Source organism: Catharus ustulatus, chromosome 1 (genome assembly GCF_009819885.2).
Source record: "Catharus ustulatus isolate bCatUst1 chromosome 1, bCatUst1.pri.v2, whole genome shotgun sequence".
Classification (NCBI taxonomy): Eukaryota; Metazoa; Chordata; class Aves; order Passeriformes; family Turdidae; genus Catharus; species Catharus ustulatus.
The window spans coordinates 161,370,441-161,389,058 of record NC_046221.1 but is presented as its reverse complement, the minus strand read 5'-3'; the positions used below and the strand labels follow the sequence as shown (position 1 = coordinate 161,389,058).

Here is an 18,618-nt window from a genome sequence, read left to right as displayed (position 1 = left end):
GATTAAATAAATACTACATTTCATGGATTTGCAGTTTTTATAGAACAAGGTAACACAGAGAGTGTTTTATCAAGAGCACACATTAAATACTTTGCATGTTGTGTACCCTTGCAGAAGGATATCTGAGCTGCTGCAGGTGCTTCACCCTGGGCGATGCAGTCCCAGAATTGGTGCAGGAATATCAGCAGACAGAATTATCTGCAGTGCCATGTTGAATGATGCAGCCACTCTGCATTAGAGCTCCCTAAAATGGGGTCCCTATCAATCCCCAGAGGGTAAAAGCTTGCCACAGGCCTTTTGGGATAAATTAAACTCACCTTGTGAAGTGGGAAACAAATGCAAATGATGAAAGGAATGGTGTTTATGGAGGTACAGTCAAGGAAAGATAGGAAGGTGTGACAGGCATCACACAACATTTTGGGTGAGACAACAAAGCTGTGAAATGGCAGCCATCCAAACAGATTTAAGAAATATTAAACTGTGCAGCAACCACAATGTAAACGGAATAATAATCCTTTAGCACTATGGTCCCTTTGGCTGATAGTCTGGTTTGTTGAGTAAAAATTGCTGCAATTAAAACCACAGTCTTAGCAGATCACATGGAACCACAGAAGGGGTCAGGCTGGAAGGGACCACAGTGGGGTCACCTGGTGCCACCTCCCTGCTCCAGCAGGGCCATCCCAGAGCACAGGATTGTGTCCAGACAGTGCTGGAATATCTCCAGGGAGGGAGACCCCACACCCCCTGTGGACAATGAGTTCAGTTCTCAGTCACTGCACACTAAAGAAGTTCTGCCTCATGTTCTGGTGGAACTTCCTGGGATCAGTTCCTGACCATTCCTCCTGTCCCATTGCTGGCACCAGGAGCAGAGCCTGCTCCCTGCTCTGACCCTCCCTGCAGACACAGACAGGGATGAGATTCCCTCTCAGTTTTCTCTTCTCAAGGCTGAACAGCCCCAGCTCCCTCAGCTTTTCCTTGTAAGAGATGCTCCAGTCCCTTCATCATCTTCATAACCTTTCCCTGGACCTGCTCCAGGAGCTCCATGCCTGCCTTGTTGTGAGGAGCCCAGAGCTGGACAGGGCACTCCAGATGTGCCTCACCAGGGCAGGATCTCCTCCCTCAATCTGCTGGCAATGCTCTTCCTGATGCACCCCAGGATCCCATTGGTCTTTTTGGCCTCAAGATCAGGACCTATCTGAAAGCTGAATTTTCAATAAATCAGTTATTTTCACATAGGCCTCTCATTTCTGACTCTTTTCTTGGATTCTCTTTATCCTGTTTCCTCAGCAACGTGCTCTGCACTGACTTTGCCTTCTGAGGTTTTCAGTCACTTTCTGACACAGCCCAAACTTGTTGAGACTGTAATATGCAGGGGCACAGGAACAGCAGAAGAAACACTATAAAAGCTTTAATCCTGCTCCTAAACTGATGCAAGCATTTGTTGTGCCAGCAGACTCTGAAATCAGCAGTGGCATTTCTGCTGCAAGGACAATGCCTCACACGGTAAATCTGCTGTGAAATGGTTTGTGATCACTGAGTCTGAGTTGGAAACAAGAGAAGCTCCTTCTAGGAAAGAAGCAAGACCTCAAGCTGTTTTGAACAGGAGTAGGAGAGTTCAATAAGAATTCATCCTTTGAACTTTGTCTTTTTCTTTATTCTCTTTCCTTACATTTTCTTTCATTCTGCCCCCTGCTCCAACCCCGGTAGCTTGCACCCATCTGTTAAAATATAAAAAGGGCTCCCTCTGCTAGTGCCTATTAAAATGCCATATGGCTGAGGTACAGCCTGAGGTGCTGAGCATCACAGAGTGCAGCTCTGCAGAATAAAGATTCCTGCACTTGAGGTTTAATTAGGTAAGTGCTTTTTAAGTGGCATCTCGGTTTCCCCTTAAAATATTTACTATTCCTCACCAAAGAACAAAGATGAAGCTGGTCTAAATCACAACCTGACATGTTCCAATGAGTGTTCGTGTCCTTCTCATAATGATCCACTTCTCCTTCATCCTCAGAGTTGGGGATAACAGGAAAAGTGGTCTCCCAAATGTATGTGATCCCCCCTACTGTGGAGGAATCTTTCCAACTTCATCAGTGCTGCTGCAGACAAGGGTGTGCTCTGGGCTCCACCTGCTGCAGAGGAGGAGGAGTTCTTCATTTCCAGATGCAGCTGCACTACATAGGGGAAATACAGAGAGGAACTGTGTGCTTTGAGGTGTCACCTTGCAGGAATTTGCCACCTCCAAAGAAGGAATTCCAGTCTAGGAATCCAGTGCAGTGAGGGCAAAAGATATCTAAAGAGACACTTGGCAAGATATGCTTTGAGTTTATTCTGATTGTTCCAGCTGCTGCCAGCTGCAGGTGAAGGACAATAAATATTATGCCTTTGATTTTTTTTTAGTTTGATTGTACTTGTTTTTTCAGTGTTGCTGTCATTCTTGTTAAGAGGAAAGTTCAGTATCTGAGGGGAAAGCATCTCCACTGGCTTGGTGCATGTGGGGACATGAAGGCTTCTGTTCAGTCCTGTTAAATATGATATGCAGTAAAAGCCCTCTGAAAAAGTCCATGGGAAGTCCCAAAATTCATTGCTAAATGCCATTGTCTTGGAGACCTTGGTTGTGCTGGACAGAGAAGGCTGTGCATCAACTACCAAAATTATTCTGCTTTTCAAACAACTGCAGGGACATAAAGAAAACTCAAAAATCTCTATTTATTCCATGGATCCACAGTAACTGCCTGGAATTTGCTATCTTGTATTTTGTCTGCATTAGCTTTTCACTTTTATGTTAAATATGTCAAACACCTCAGTCACTGTAGATCCAAGATCTGCTAAAAATACTTAAACAGATATCCCTTTTTTTCCTCCCTTTCCACTTGTTTAATAGATTTGAGCAGTAAAAAGGCTTTTTTGATACCCAAAAGCTTTCTCTGTGTCTACTGGAGCCCTTAAATACTTCATCTCCCCTCTTTTCTCTCTTAATCCCTTATAGCACTACATGCTAAGGAGTAAGTAAAATCTTAATCATTTCTGCTCCCAGAAATGGAACCAGAGGCATGATGCAGAATAGATAATGTCTAACTGACTCTTCAGTGACTGCTCATGATTATCTTCCCTCCCCAACAAACTCCTGTTTCTTTCCAAAAGAAAATGGAGACACTTCTGGAGCTCTACATAATCCCTTTAGTGCTGCTCTTCCCAGCAGAGATAATAAACAGGGAGTTTTTAATGGATGCAGCACCCTGATAAATCTGACACAGCTGATTTGGGGAATGTTAGGACATCCAGCCTGGCCAGCACAAAATAATATTTCATCCCTTCACTCTCTCCAGCAGCACCCATGAACAGGCACCCAAGGAAGAGTAATAACAAATTACGTACATAAAACATTCCCTCAGGCACTGTCCAAGCTTCTGATTATTTCCTGCTCAGGGAGTTCTGACATTGTTTCTTGCTTAGTAACTCGGAGTTCTTTCTTTGAAATATTTTTCTATTCTTCCCTTCAACCTGTGGGTTTTATTTTATTTATTTTTGGTGGGGATGGCAGGGGAACATACATATTGGAGGACAGGATTTCTTTTCTGTGCATGAAGGACATGATGGGGAAAACAAGATGGGAGTTGTATCCATGCAGTAACTAAAGAATTTATGAGGTTTTCATTAGATGGGTCCCAGTAGCATCTAACATGAGAGTTGAGACTTATGCTTATTTCCAATAATGCTGCTCAAGAAAATGAAGATAATCTGGATTCCATATGAAAATGGGAACACTTTGTGTGTATATTAAAAAAAAAAAAAAAGAGAGGGAGGGAGGGAGGGAGGGAGGGAGGAAGGAAGGAAGGAAGGAAGGAAGGAAGGAAGGAAGGAAGGAAGGAAGGAAGGAAGGAAGGAAGGAAGGAAGGAAGGAAGGAAGGAAGGAAGGAAGGAAGGAAGGAAGGAAGGAAGGAAGGAAGGAAGGAAGGAAGGAAGGAAGGAAGGAAGGAAGGAAGGAAGGACACATTATGAATAAAAGCTTTTTTTTGATACTAGTCGTTGTAACACTCGTCTATCTGGTCACTGAAAATTTATTTATACAAAAAAATATATAAGGCAAACCATGAAAACCTGTGAACAAAATAAGGTTATACAGAAATATTTGTTTCAGAATTAAAATATCTAAAAAAGATGAGATTAATGTCATAGAAATTTAGACAACTAAACCTAAACTTGTCACTTGATGTTCCCTTTCAGGCTAATCCATAGATTTAAAATTTTTTTTTAGCTATTGAATAATTTCATTAAGGATGAGCCAGACTGTCCTCTCTCCTCTCTAAAGAGAAATGAGAGTGATTTGTGTTGATCTGGAGCATTTGAATTAAAATGAATTGAATGAAAAGAATCTAATCTATAATATTCCACATTGACTCATCTGGAGCAGTAGAAAAGGGAATAAACATCCACTAGGCAGAGTATTTCACCCACCTACACTGGAAGAATGTTAGAAGAGATCAAAAGGAAAGTCAACTCAGCTATTTTTACCCTTATTTATGAACAGCCCACTAAGGTCCAAATGAGGAGGTGTCCAAAAGATTTATCAAGGTTATCTACAAATATCAGAGTGAAATCCCTGACATATGTGCATTTTCCTGGTCTAAGCAGGGATCAGCTGCATTAGTCTCCCTGGTGTCTACTGAAATATCTCTTTTCTGATGGGATTAGGGTTTGCATTAATCCAGCACTGACTGCTAGAGTGTAAGCAAACATGTGAAGCTTCCTTCCATCCTGTGCCTCAGCCCTGGCACCATCTGTAGGAATAACACCAGCATATGTATGTAAAACCAGCATCACCCAGAGTTAACAACATCTAGAGCCCAGATGGATGAAATAAATGCATTATATTTACATCTATAGAATTTATTAGTTCCTTTTTAATTAGCTTTCTTTGCAGCAATTTATTTCCAGTGCTGTTCTTAATGAAAACGTTGTAAGTTGCAGTCCTATTTCCAGTTTTAAGAGTTTTATCCATTCCATCTCTGTCCTCATTGACTAAAAAACAGTTTTGTTTCCTTCATAGTTAAATAGTCTTTAGAAAATTGTCTGAGGAAGATACTTCTTGTGTTTAAATATGCATTGCTGCTGCTCTGAAAACACCCATCAGTGTGTGACACAGCAACTTTTGCTATGCAAGTGTGTTTTTCTTTCCTGATGGGGAACCTTTTCAGCTCTCATTTTCTCTAGTTCTGCACAAACCACGTTATTCTTCCACTAGGAAACTGGAGCGTGCAGTTCCTGCTCCCTTAGCTGGAAGAGTTTAATGCCAACCATTTTCTGTGTCTTCTGTGGGCTTTCTTAAGGTTTATTTCCAGTAACACGTGAATGAGGATTTAAGGGTTTCTGTCACCTTTTACAGCTGTGATTTGCTTGCTCTGTAGTTAAAAGCAGCTGCAAGGTGAAAGCCTGGTATTTCCCCATGGCAGGATCTCAGATGGTGGAATAGTAACGAGGCCCTGGATGGGCACTCAGAGATTTGCATCCTTGGCTGTTGTACGGGATGCTTAAGCATCCATCTCCTTGAATCTGTCCTGCAACCAGACACATTTTAACATAAGTCAGCGTTTTTCATCCTGACACTTTATCCAAGATGAAAGTCAAGTGCCAGTAACTCTGCTTATTCCCAAAAAAACCCCAAGATTTGCCACGCTGGTGCAAATGGATGACTTGCCAGGTCTGCTATCTAATCTCTCTCAGTGTCTCAGCTGGCCAGTGTTTTATGTCCCTTGTTTTTTACATTATCCTGAGTGCTTCCCAGAATAATTCCACATATTTATGAAGCTGCTTTTCTCTCTCCTTCCTCCCTCCACACCTACAGAAGTTGCCAAAAATCTGAGCCCTGTCTTGCTAGGGAAAGGCAGTGGCTGCTCAGACCAGAAGAGATGTGGCCTCTTTCACAGAATCATCTTTCAGCTGAGCAAATTTACTGCAGCTTAAATTGTTAAGTGAACCCATGGATGAACAACAACCAATGGTATTTTCTTAGCCAGTCACTTAGATTTAGATCACACTTTGCTGGAAATTTTAACCATTTTGTCAAGGCAACAAAATAAAGTCACAGCTCTCCTCTGTACCTCAAGCCTCACTCTTCTGAGTCTCAGACCTCAGAAAAAGATGGTTACAGATAAATTTCTTTAGTTTGTTATTGGGATGTTATGAAGGGAATCCCAAATGACAAGGATGGGTTTTTTTGAGAAGTAGAATCATAAAATCATTAAGGTTCCAAAAGACCTCTAAGGTCATTGAGTTAAACTGTCCTCAGGTGCATATCCACACATTTTCACAAACACTTCCAGGGATGAAGACCCTACTACTTCCATGGGCAGCCTGTTCCATTGTTTTGCAACCCTTTCCATGACAGAAATTCTCTAAATATCAGCTCTAAACCTTCCCTGGCACAACTTGACACCATTTCCTCTTCTCCAGTCATTTGTTACCTGGGAGAGGAGGCTTACACCCACATCACTATAGCTTCCTTTCAGGTAGGTGTAGAAAGCAGTAAGGTCATCCCTCAGCCTCCTTCTTCTCCAGGCTAAACAGGGTGACTACAAGAAAAGTAATATTAAAAAAATAAGTACAAATTTCTTTGGAGGAAGCATCTTCCAAAGACTTGTGTCCATGAGAAGAAGCAAGGCCTTATTATTATTAAGTGGATTAGATTATTTCTCTTTCCTGACCTTCTGCAGCACAGACATGAAGTCTGTGCTTCAGGTAGCTCCTGGGGTTTCCTGTCAGAACTTTATGTGAAAACTTGTTAGAACACAAATTTTAAACCTCACACATCCTCAAAAAAATACATTCAGTGCTTACATCAACTGTATCATCCAAAAAAAACCAAAAAACCAAAAGGTGCTGGAAGTTGAAAAGGAACTTTTTATTGGATTAAACATTGTCATGTTAAAGAGCTATGCAATGACTTTTCAATCATACCAAACTCTGCACAGCAGGTTGTGAGAGGAAAAATGAGGTCAGCTCACTCATAAATAGATTTTCCCCTTGTTTTAATGTGATAAGACAATGCTGCTGAGATTCGCTCTTCACTTGCCATTTAATCAGAGCTGAGTTTGCAATGTCATTACCCGATGTTTCACATATTCAACATCAGGTAATTTAAAAATCTTTATGCAAATGGCCCTGCTACTTCTATAACAGCATTTGTTTTTAACAGGTTGGGCAAAATTACTCTAATTCATTACGTGTCACCTCCCAGGCGCTGGGCATTCCACCTTTGTGAAATGAATTTTCTCATGATCCCCCAAGTTCAGCTAGCAATATTCACTTCTGAAATGTGAAATCACCTATTATATCTCTTGCCATTATTATGTCATCTTCTGCAGCTTTGCCTCCCAGGTGCAAATTCTGAACTGCTGCAGACCTTTTTTACAGGTTTATGATTACCAGCTGCACGTTCCTTAAAATTCTTACCATGCTCTGTGCACTGCTAAGACAAATCTTTAGGGGTCAGACAGGGGTAAATTCCCACCGGGCACATAACTGACTTCAAACACCAAGATGGAAAATATTTGGGATTTCTTTTAGTGTAGTGAATCCCAAGGAAGTGACTGAGGTAGACAACATCTTTCTTGGACCCCCAAACTGTGCCTGGAGTATGGGGTTGGGATTTGTTGCTGGGGTTTTGTTGTGTTTTGTTCCCAGTATCATCTAATTCCTTGATTTAGTTTTGCTTTAAGGTTAACCCATACTTTCCACAAAACACATCTATGCTCTTGTGGTGGTCCTTGAAAGATGCTCATGCACTTGCATTAGTATCTTTATCTAAAACTCCTATTTAACAATGATCTGCAGCTGCCAAATTTGAAGAATTTCATATCAGGTCCAAAAAATACTCTAGACTTTCAAAGGATCTGGATTTCTACTGGGGCATCTTTCTAAACAGAAAAAGAAATTATTTCAGTGAAGTTGAATCAAAGGATCAAAGGTGGCTTCTGGGAGCCATTGGTGCCATTAAGAGAAAGCACAAGGGAAATAAAAGAGTAAGTGAATATTAAGCAATATTGCATGGGGTGTATCATCACCCTGCCATCTCATTTTTTTCTGACAGAAGACTCCTGGGTTATTAGGTCTGTCCTATTTTAAGAAGCTGCTGTTAGAACTCCAGTCTAAGCAGAAATGACCAGTGTGGCTCAATAAGAGCAGCAGCTTTCCTGCTGTGGGCATTCGTGCACTGAAGAAATTCCGTAATGAAAAGTGGACATCATTTACTTCCCTAGAAAATTAGTGGGAAGGATTCTACAAAGAAATGAACTTTAACTGATGAAACAACAGGCTTTACTGGAGGCAGAATCTCGTCATCATGTACTGCACTTGAAAAAAGCCCAGCTAAAGATCTGGAAGTTTTACAGTGTCAGTACTTTAATTCTCAGACTAATCTGCTATCTGATTAACTTCAGCTTCAAAGAGGCAGGAAGCACCACAGGTTTTCTTAGTATTGTGACCTTTTGCTTCCTTTCCATGTCTTTTTTTTTTCTTTTTTTCTTTTCTATCCTGAAAATACATAATTAAAATTTATGCATATAATAAAGCTGTTATATCAGGCCCACATTGAAACCTTCATCAACGTGATCAGAAAGGGTTGTCAGAGGCCATTCCCTGCCACCACAGATGGAAGAGATTAATTTCAAATTAGTTATTCCATGAATTGCACCCTAACTGCAGAGGAAGGTTATCTGACTTAGGATAAATTTGATGTTGATGTCCAAAGCTGGTGATCTGCAGAATCCTGAACACAGAAGAAAGTGTATTTACCATATTGTCAGGAAATTAAAATCAGAATATTAGCAGCTACAAGGAACTAGAGCCAGAAAAATGTGAACAACCAGAGATTTCCTGCTTTCCCTTTAATATTCTCTTAGGGGTTTCAGAAATATAAAATTTAGATCCCCATGTCACAAGATTCTGTCTCCACTATCAGCCTTACAGATTAATTCAGGTTCTACATTCACATCATGAATGAGATGATGTTGCAGGATTTCAACTCTGTGGTATTTAGAACCTACTTTGCAATGTGCATTTAAAACTATAAGGTATGTAACACTTTCAGAGGAAAGCACATAAATAAAGTATGTTGTGACATGGACTTAATTGCTGTAAATTTGCATATGGGAAGGTTTCAGTTTGAAAATATCAAAAGACAGCAATGCCTTGGAAACTGGTTCACCAGAACATTGAAAAAAAATCAAAATAAGAAAAAACAAAACTGAATTAAACAAAAAATGACAAAATCAAGTGAAGGGCTTAACATTTTTCTGTGAGCTGCAAATCAGGAAATGTGTGCTGAGGGTCCAGCATGGGCACAGGCTCCCTCCCTGCCTGAGTTTGACATGTTGGGAAGGAGCCTTTAAATAACTCTGGAGAGCTGCTGCCATGCCCGTGTTTGCAGTGCTCACCTCCAAAATCCATCTGTTCATTCTATGACTTTGCAGAGCAGCTGCAAGAACCTTCCTATGAGCCTGAAGGAAAAAGGCTGGATAAAGGCTAGAAAAAAGAGAAAGGGCTGGATGAAGGCAGTGAGAGTGTTTGCAGGGACTTCAATGAGCTTTGGATCATCTCTCCCCTTTCACTGGTGCAGAATTCCACTTGGTAATTTCATGGGCCACCTTCAATCATCTCAGTCAGCTTCTAATGATTGCCATTGTCTCACACTTTTAAAGAAGCACTCAACTGCCCAAAATCTCTGCATATACAATGGTCATCTACTATCAGTCATGGGCTCTGATTTATCTGGATGAGCCTTCTCCAACAGAGAAGTTCATTGAGATTTGTATCTATGAGAAAGTCTTAAACCCACATAAATTTGCAAATGTCAAAGGTTGTGTCATCACAGCTCATTTACACAGTGTGATACACGTCCTCATATTTGCCCAGACAGAGATCTCACTTGATCTGAAACAACAGCAGGTAGGGACAAATTAGTTTATTACTCTGGGTAATTTATCTTCCCCTGAGACCACCTCTTTAATTCACAGCCAGAACAGCCCAGACTAAATAAATGAGCAGAGTCTACACTGTAAACCTCAAAGAAGGGAGAGATGTTTCTCTGAAGCCAAGGAGGGCTGGGGGATGGATCCTCACCTCAGGTTCCTGCTGCAGTTTAGAGCCACCACACTCTGAGCAGCTCTTTACAGTCTGTTTTTACAGTTCTCAGTAAAGAGATCTGTCAGCTTGCATAGAAGCACAATTTTACCATCCTGAAGCAGCACGGTCATTTTTTTATTGAGCCTCTCTTTTTATACATGAAGAAAAAAACTCAAGATAAATATATCTGTTTCCTTTCAATGATTATGAAAATAATAGAAACAACTCACAGAAATAAAGACAGACAATGTCTCAAGTCAGACATGTTTATACCAGTAAAGTTTTCCAGACATTAAAAATACCTAGGATATATTCCAGAACAATTTTAATTTCTTTCTTTGTAAAGATTGTTATTTAGTTCTCTATTTGTACAGCAACTAAGACACAACTGTATAGTCCATTAGTAGAGCTGCTAAACTCAGAATAATTATTACTAGCCAAAAAGTGAAAAACCATCTTTAATGGAAACCTAAGAGTATGACAGAACTCAAACTCTCTCTCAGTAACCATAGTTCATTTTTATCCTCAAGCAAACCTGAAACATATATGAAGTCTGTTGGGGTTTTGGGCCCAGAATATATTTTAGCCAGTTTGTGTCTGGATCATCTCTCTTGTTGCATTCCAAGCCTGTACATTACCTATTTCTCATTCAAATGGCTTTTGCAATGTCAAATATTTTCCCTTCCTGCAAATCAAAATTCAGAATTTCCAGCAGCTAAGAGCAATGGCCTGTGCTGGTCATAGGGTTTGGTTTCATGTCCAACCCATGGGTGCTCCACATCCCAGGGCTTGGAGAATTCTGTCCAAGCTCCAGAGGATCTGAGTTCTTTTTCTCCTGGACATGGGTGTGTGTGTGCCAACAAAGGAGCTCTCTGCCATATGAGGAGAGGCTGAGAGAGCTGGGACTGCAGCCTGGGGAAGGCACTGGAGGATCTTCCCCATCTATAAATACCTGAGACAGGGGGGTAAAGAAAGTAGAAGCAGGTTCTTCTCAGTGGTTTCTACTGGCAGGTCAAAATGCAGTGATCACAACCTGAAAAATATTAATTTCTTGAGTATATGAAAACACTTTATTAGTTTTTTTTTTTTAGTATAAGATTGACCAAACTGGGAAATGGGTTGCTGAGACTTGTGGAGCCTCCAACTTTGGAGCTATTCAAAATCCAACTGGACACAGCCCTGATCACCCTCCTTCATCTCCAGAATCACCCTTCTGGGATTCTGTAACTTGAACAGGTGGTAAATGTTGTTGCCTGGCATTGTGTTTTATTTTTTTTTCAGTCACAGTTGGAATTAATTGTTTGAGAGACAGTATTTCGTGTTTGGACTTAGATGTTTATTAATTCTTGTCTGTGTTACAGTGAGTTCTACAGCACTTCGAGATAACAAGCTAAAAATGGCAACATGTCCTTTTTCTACAAGGTTTTTTAAGGCTTAACTGTCCAATTAAGAATGAACACCTAAATTATTTTCCCTTTTAACTCAATAACTAATCACTTGTGACCCACAATGCAGAATCTTCTATCCAATTACAAAATGCTACCAAGATCCATGAAGAAGGTGAAGAAGAAAGAAACTTCTGCCCTAAAACTTCTATCTGGCCTTTTATATATTATTATATTCTAAAATCTTAAATTCTTAACTTTTCACCATGTGATATTTCGCGCTTCTATTCAAACTACAGACTCACGTTCCCAGTTTTATCATCCAATTTTGGAAGCCTTCCCCACAGCCTCAGGTCAAAATCAGTGTTTTCCTGGGGGTCAGTGCCTGTCAGCACAGAAAGTCTAAAATTCCCAGTTTCCAGGGCTCCAACAGTCTGGCACTTGCAAAAATATGATAGGATTCTATAATGCCATAAAATGATTTGAGTTGGAAGAGACCTCCAGGGTTCGCCTTTGAGCCTTTCCTCTTTAAAAGTGCTGTGAAATATTAAATAAACAGAAAAGTGGGAATAGTTCCCAAGTGGAAGGAAAAGTGAAATGGTTAGTGGTGTCCATCACCTTTCCAGAGCTTTTTTATGTGAGTGATTTGAGCAACTCCTTTTGCAGCATTAAAAGGACTTTGGCCGCTGAATTTGTGCAGCTGAATTTAGAGGTCAGTAGTGAACTTTTCTGCACCTGAGAAAGTCATCCTGAAGATCCCTTTGCAGTTAATGCAATTCAATACCAGCCAGTGAAATTTAGGCCAATATGGAGTTGATTACTTTATTCAAATGATCCCCACCCTAAAAATCTTTGGTTGTATTGATTGGATCTGTAATTACTGTAATAGAAACCTGAAGCCTGGGAGTCATTATTCTCAGATGGAGGTGCTTACACCTTAAATGAGCTGGGATGAATGTCATCTTCAGAAGGGTACCCTTGCCATTAGTGTTTCTATTGCCTCTTTGAGGTGTTTATGTGAATACAATGCAGGAACCCTCCTCTCTGCTTTGTATCTGCAGCACAGCACATCATGGACATCTGGTTTCAAAATATTATCTCAACAATCTTATTATGAGCAGTGTAAAAATTAGCTTAAATGAAAATATGTTTGTGACTCTATTTGGCTGCTTTGTGTCTGATCATGGTTTATTTTAACACCTTGTTGGTTTGCACTAAAGCATAATTAAAACAGTGTTTCTAAGGCTTTCACATGTATTAAAAAGAATTAGAAAAAAACAAAATAAGTTGTTATCAGTTATGTCTTCAGTAATAATAATGACAGTTTTTTTATTCCTTTCCTCACCCTGGATAACAAGTTTAACTAGATTTTCTTACACTGCATGTGTACACAGTCACTGAGGAAGTAGAGGTAGAATAAACACAAATACTACAAAAGCCTGCTGATGTATTTCATAGTGATGCTTCCTACAAACACACAGGACTGTTTCATAGGTGGTGAGTGCAAAAGTACAACCTGTGTAACCTCAGAAGTTCTAAGTGCTGATCTTGGAGATGCTATTTGCTGATGATGTCTTTCTTAAGAAGTTTTTTTTTACAGTAATTGGAGAAAAACAGTCTTTAATCAAAATTTATCCCCTCTCCCTTTTTTTTTTCCCATAAACTGTCTGCATGAATGGTGTAAACATTGTATGGTTTATATCTACATGATTTTAATCTCTAATTAGACACCTACAAGTTGTTCCTAGTCAGAGGAAGTGCCTAAGGTTTGCATTTTTTCATTGCATTGAAAAATGGGAAACAATAAAATTTCTCATCTATATTATGTCCTACAAAGTACACTAATGTCATGCTCAGTCTTCTACTCTTTGTCCATTTTGCAGAAAAATATATTTTTAAAAACTAAATGCACTTTTCTCTAGGTATGGGAACTGCTGACATTGAAGAGAGCACAAAATTTACTTTTTTCCTTGCTACAGCAGGTTATATTCCGTATTTTCTTGATGAACTTGTGTCTTCTGTATTCTCAGTCATAGAACCACAGAACCATGGAAAAATTTGGGTTGGAAGGGACCTTTAAGATCACCTCATTCCAACCTCTCTGCCATGGGCAGGGAATCTTTCCCTAGACCAGGTTATTCACAACCCCTTCCAGCCTGGTTTTGAACATCTCCAGGGATGAGGAGTCCACAATCTTTGTGGGTAATCTGTCCCAGTCTTCTCATCCCTTCCACCTCCACAATTACCTTAGACTGGAATCAGTGAAAATAGACTTTCCTGAGCTTAATCTGCTTCGTTGTTGACTGTGCCTTTTGGGAGCAGCCGCCCTTCCATCAGTGACAACTCTGCACAGAAATTCTCTGGGGATGCTGTGAATACTCACCAGCTGTTCTTGGTTTTACAGAGCCTGTGGTCACCCTGGGAAGTGGAAATGGATTCTCAAGGCATTGCACATTCAGGCTCCATGTCTGCATTACTGATCACGTCATGTTAAACCTGCTATAACCAACAAGCACTAATTGTATGAAAGAAAAGCTAAGTTTTATACTCTGTGTTGGTATGGTTGTGAATAATTTTGCCTATTTTTGCCCCCTTCATCATAGACATGTTTTACTTTATGTTACAGATTTTAATCATGTCCCTTGTATCTGGGGAATTCCATTTCTTTGCCTCTAGATGTGCTCTACAATGTGCTGTGAGATAAATAGCTGTTAATTCATGTCTATTGTTTGTGTTTTTATCATGCTCCTGATCTCCAATTCTGCTCATTTAAAACCATGAATGTCAAGATGCTTGTCTGGTTCTTTTTTTTTTTTTGTTGGTTGGTTGTTTTTTTGTTACTGTTTCTGTACATTTAAAAATTAATTTAGCTCAGATTCCCCTACTGTGCACTGCTGCTTTAGAATTTGCTCTGCTGGATCTGAGCTAAGCACTTCCACAATTACATGTGCCATTTACAACACATCAATTAGATGCTTATTTGATCCCACTGTATGCACAGAACCATATTTATTCATGAGAAACATCACTGAAAGAGCAGGACAAATAAACAAAATACACTATTATGATTTTTTGGCGGCCTTTAAAAAAAAACAAACAAGCAAGATATCTCATGAAAAATGCCAAATCTTGCTTTAGGCTTCATTTAATAGGTTTCAATGTAACCAACATTTGTGATTTTGTTCCATTTTCATCCACAATGTTTTCTCCTGACAATATGATTGAAAGTGCCATTTAAATTCATCTTAAAATGTGTCATGTATTATAAATGCAGTTTTCCTTCAGTAAATAAAGCATTTTAAAAATTGTTTTAATTAAAATGCCATAGGAATTATTGAAGAAAATTCAACAAAATTATATGTTTTTTACTCTTTGGGAAAAGTAAAACCTTTTGACAAAAATACTTCTTACCAAAAATAAAAAAAATTACCTCTATATGTTATGGGGCTTTGGGTACCGTGACGTTTTAGAACAGAATAACAAACATTAAACTGGATTCTCACCTGCACTGATTTCAGTTTCATGCTCCCTTTCCAAAGAGCTGACACAGTCTTTCATCAGTAAAGGTTGAGCACAGAAAATGCTCAGAGAAATCTTGCAGGTACTTAAGCTCGTTCAGGGTCAAAACTGTGAAACTTCTTAAATCAGCATAGTCAGGTTTGGAGAAGAAACACAGGTTACTGGTGGCCTTTCTTTAGATATATAAAATCTGCCTAACTGGATTGCTAGATGTTACATTAAATATTCATTAATTGCTATTAAGAAAAGCTAATGAATAGAGTGATACTCTGCTTCCTTTTCTCCAGCCAGGCTTCATGCTGGCATGAAATTAGAAATTATGACACCTACAGCTTTACCTTACTACAGAGAGTTTGCTTCTGAAATAGAACTCCCCTCTTCTCTCCACCACAAACTGCAGACTGCCCCCATCAGCACACTTGGCAAATCCTGCAGAGATGAAAATAATTTCCATCTAGTTAGTGAGAGCTGCAATGAACCCAGCTCGTGGCTGATTGCACGCAAATATTTTGAGAGCTTTGAGCTGCGTTTGAACAAGGGATCCAGGACAAACAATCCTTGCCCAGTCACTAATCCCATTCATTAGGAGCTCAGTGATTACCTCATTAGTATGATTGAGCTTTTCCCTGAGCCAGCTCACACAGCAGATCATTTGGCACCGGTGACCCAGGTAAAGAATTTGTCTGCTGAAACTACAGAGGTTGGCTGGCTTCTAGTGAGGAGGAAATCATGTGGCAACAAAGACAGGCTGTTGTGTATGATAGGCTTGGGTATAATGGTAAATATCATTTTAAAACCCCAAACAATTCATGGGGTCATTATAAAACAGTATATTCGTGCTAAATCATAGAATTAGGAGATGGTTTGGTTTGGCAGGGACCTTCAAGTCTTGTGTAGTCCAAATCCCTGCCACAGGGACCTTCCTCTAAACCAGGTTGCTCCAAGCCCTGTCCCAACCTGGCTTTGAACATTTCCAGGGATGGGGAAGCCACAGCTTCTCTGGGCAACCTGTGCCAGGGCCTTCCCATCCTCACTATGAACAATTTGTTCTTAAGTCTTATCTAAGTCTATCCTGTCTCAGTTTAAACCATTGCCTCTTGTCCTGCCATTACACACCCTGCTGAAAAGAATCTCTGTCTTTTTCATAAGCTCCCTTCATACATTGAAATGGTGCAATAAGTTCTGTGCAGAGCCTTCTCCTCTCCAGGCTGAGCACCAGCAGCAGTGAGAGGAGTGAGGATGTGTGAGAGGAGCAGCTCTGCACACACCCAGGGCAGTGCAGAAGGAGGGGCAGAGCTGCTCCAGGTGCTGGCAGAGGTTCCCCTGCAGCCCAGGGTGAGGCAGCTGAGCCCCTGCAGCTCTTGGGCTCCACAGACCCCTGGCAGGACCTGTGACCCTTCAGAGAGAGGAGCCCACGCTGGAGCAGCAGGTTTGATTGTCCCCACAAGCACCCAGAAAGGCTCAGCCCGTTCCTGAAGGACTGCCCCCATGGAAGGGACCAAACTGGGGCAGCTTGTGAAGTGCAGCCCATGGGAAGGACTCACACGGGAGAAGTTCCTGGAAATCTGTCTCTTGTGGAAGAGACCCCACGCTGGAGCAGGGGAGGAGTGTGAGGAGTGTCCCCTGAGGAGGAAGGATCAGCAAGGATGAGTGATGAACAGACTGCAAGCCCCATTCCCTGTCCCTCTGCCCCACTGAGGGGGAGCACACAGAGGTCTGAAGTCAAACTCAGGGAGAAGAGGGGAGAGGGGGGAAGGTGTTTTAACACTTGGTTTTATTTCTCATCATCTTGCTCTGATTTCTTTGGTAACAGATTAAACTAATTTCCCCAAATTCTTTGCCCATGACAGTACCTGCTGAGTGGTCTCACCTGGTGGTGTGCAGGACTTGTTTAGCTTCACACACCTCACATTTCCAAACCTGTCAATCCCCCTGCCCAGCATCTTTTCCTTCTAGTGTATCAACTTCCCAAACCTGCAGAGGCTGCACTCAGTCCTGCTGTCTGTGTCAGTTATAATGATTTTAAATCATGCTGGCTCCAATATGGACACAACTTGTTACCAATCTCCATTTGGACAATGAGCCATTGACTGCAAGCTTTGTTGCAACTGCAAGTGAAGATTTGTTTTCTATTTCTTTAGTCACTTCATGGGAACATTTTCCTTTGTCCTCCTCGTGGAAAACGTGTCTAACAATGCCATTAAGCAGCTGGTTTTGTTACTGATGCTTTGGGAGAAAACACAGGCACAGTTTCTTCTTCTTTACAATATCTCTGGCAGAGACACAGGGCTCAAAGATTTCCAACAGCAGGCAGTTCAATTTGGCAGATCCTGCAAGCCACCATGGTGTAGAGGGTTAATTGGTAACCAATAGGTGAGAATGGGATATGACAAGGGAAAATTCTAATAAAACCTCTTTGCAAAGGCATTACGAGGAGCAAGAGCATGCTGGCAACAGCGGAAGAGAAGTTAAAAAGATCCTGACAAAATCAATTAAAAAGAGGCACATCAGAGGCATAGTGAGCTAAGTACCCAGTTCAATTATCAAGTTGTCAGGTCCTCTTAGTCTGGAGTGGAATAGGAAACAGTTTTTTCTCTGGTGCCTTAAGGATAAATGTGAACATGGGAACAGAAACCTGTTTGGGTGCCTCGTGCTGCTGCTGACAAGCCATGCAGATCTCAGAGCTGAGACCTTTAAAGATGACTGTTTGCCAAAGCTGGGGCCACAAAAGGAGACAGATCTCAAAACCAATAGTGTAGCACATACTATCAACTCTTCAATAATTTCTTGACCTTTTCTCCCCTTTTAATACATGAAAAATTTTAGTGTATGCACAGTTCCAGGAGTCAGACTTTGATGATCCTTGTAGCTCCCTTCCAAATCAGGATATTCAATAATTCTGTGAAATCTGCTGTGCTGGGAAAACAGCTGCTTGAACTGAGCAGGAGGAAGCCTTGAGGACCTTCTATGCCTTTGTCAGCACAAGGTAGGACATGAGGACAATTCTACTGCCTCAGCTCAGTGCTACACATCACTCAGTGTTCTGTCTCTAACACTGGCAAAAACAAGTAAATAGGAGACAGAAAATGTACCTTTGATCTTTTCTCCCTATTAATATCAGAGTCTTCAATCCTATTTTTTCCATTGAGGGGATTTCCTGGTGATGGTGTGGCTAGAAAAAAAGTTTCAAAGATCTATTACCAAAGGAAAAAAAAATAAGTAAAGAAATCCCCAAAATCTCAGGGTTTATTTTTGTTGTTTATTTTTTTTCTTCTTATTTCATTTGGCTCCTGCTACTATAATTTCATATCCATTTTTTACTTCCATTGACAAAAGGTGTTGACAGTCTGTCTCAATACACCCTTTCTAATTCATCATAATTTCATAGTCTGTTAAACAGAGGATATAAATCCCAAAGATAGAAGATTCCATTAGATATTAGGAATAAATTATTTATTATCAGGGTGGTGAGGCCCTGGCACAGGTTGCCCAGAGAAGCTGTGGCTGCCCCATCCCTGGAAGTGTCCAAGGCCAGGCTGGAGTAATCTGGTCTAGTGGAAGATGTCCCTGCTCATAGCAGGGGGTTGAAACAAGATGA

General features: G+C 40.6%; 1 protein-coding gene across 2 annotated transcripts in view; it reads left to right on the top strand.

Moving 5' to 3' along the window:
- TSNARE1 (t-SNARE domain containing 1) overlaps positions 1 to 14,882 on the top strand; it is a 460,525-nt gene extending 445,643 nt beyond the window's left edge. For both annotated transcript variants that reach the window (XM_033071250.1, XM_033071242.1), the window contains exon 14: positions 13,906 to 14,882. The gene's annotated coding sequence lies outside the window, so the exon portion shown is untranslated. The remainder of the gene's footprint in view (positions 1 to 13,905) is intronic.
- The last annotated feature ends 3,736 nt before the right edge of the window (positions 14,883 to 18,618 follow it).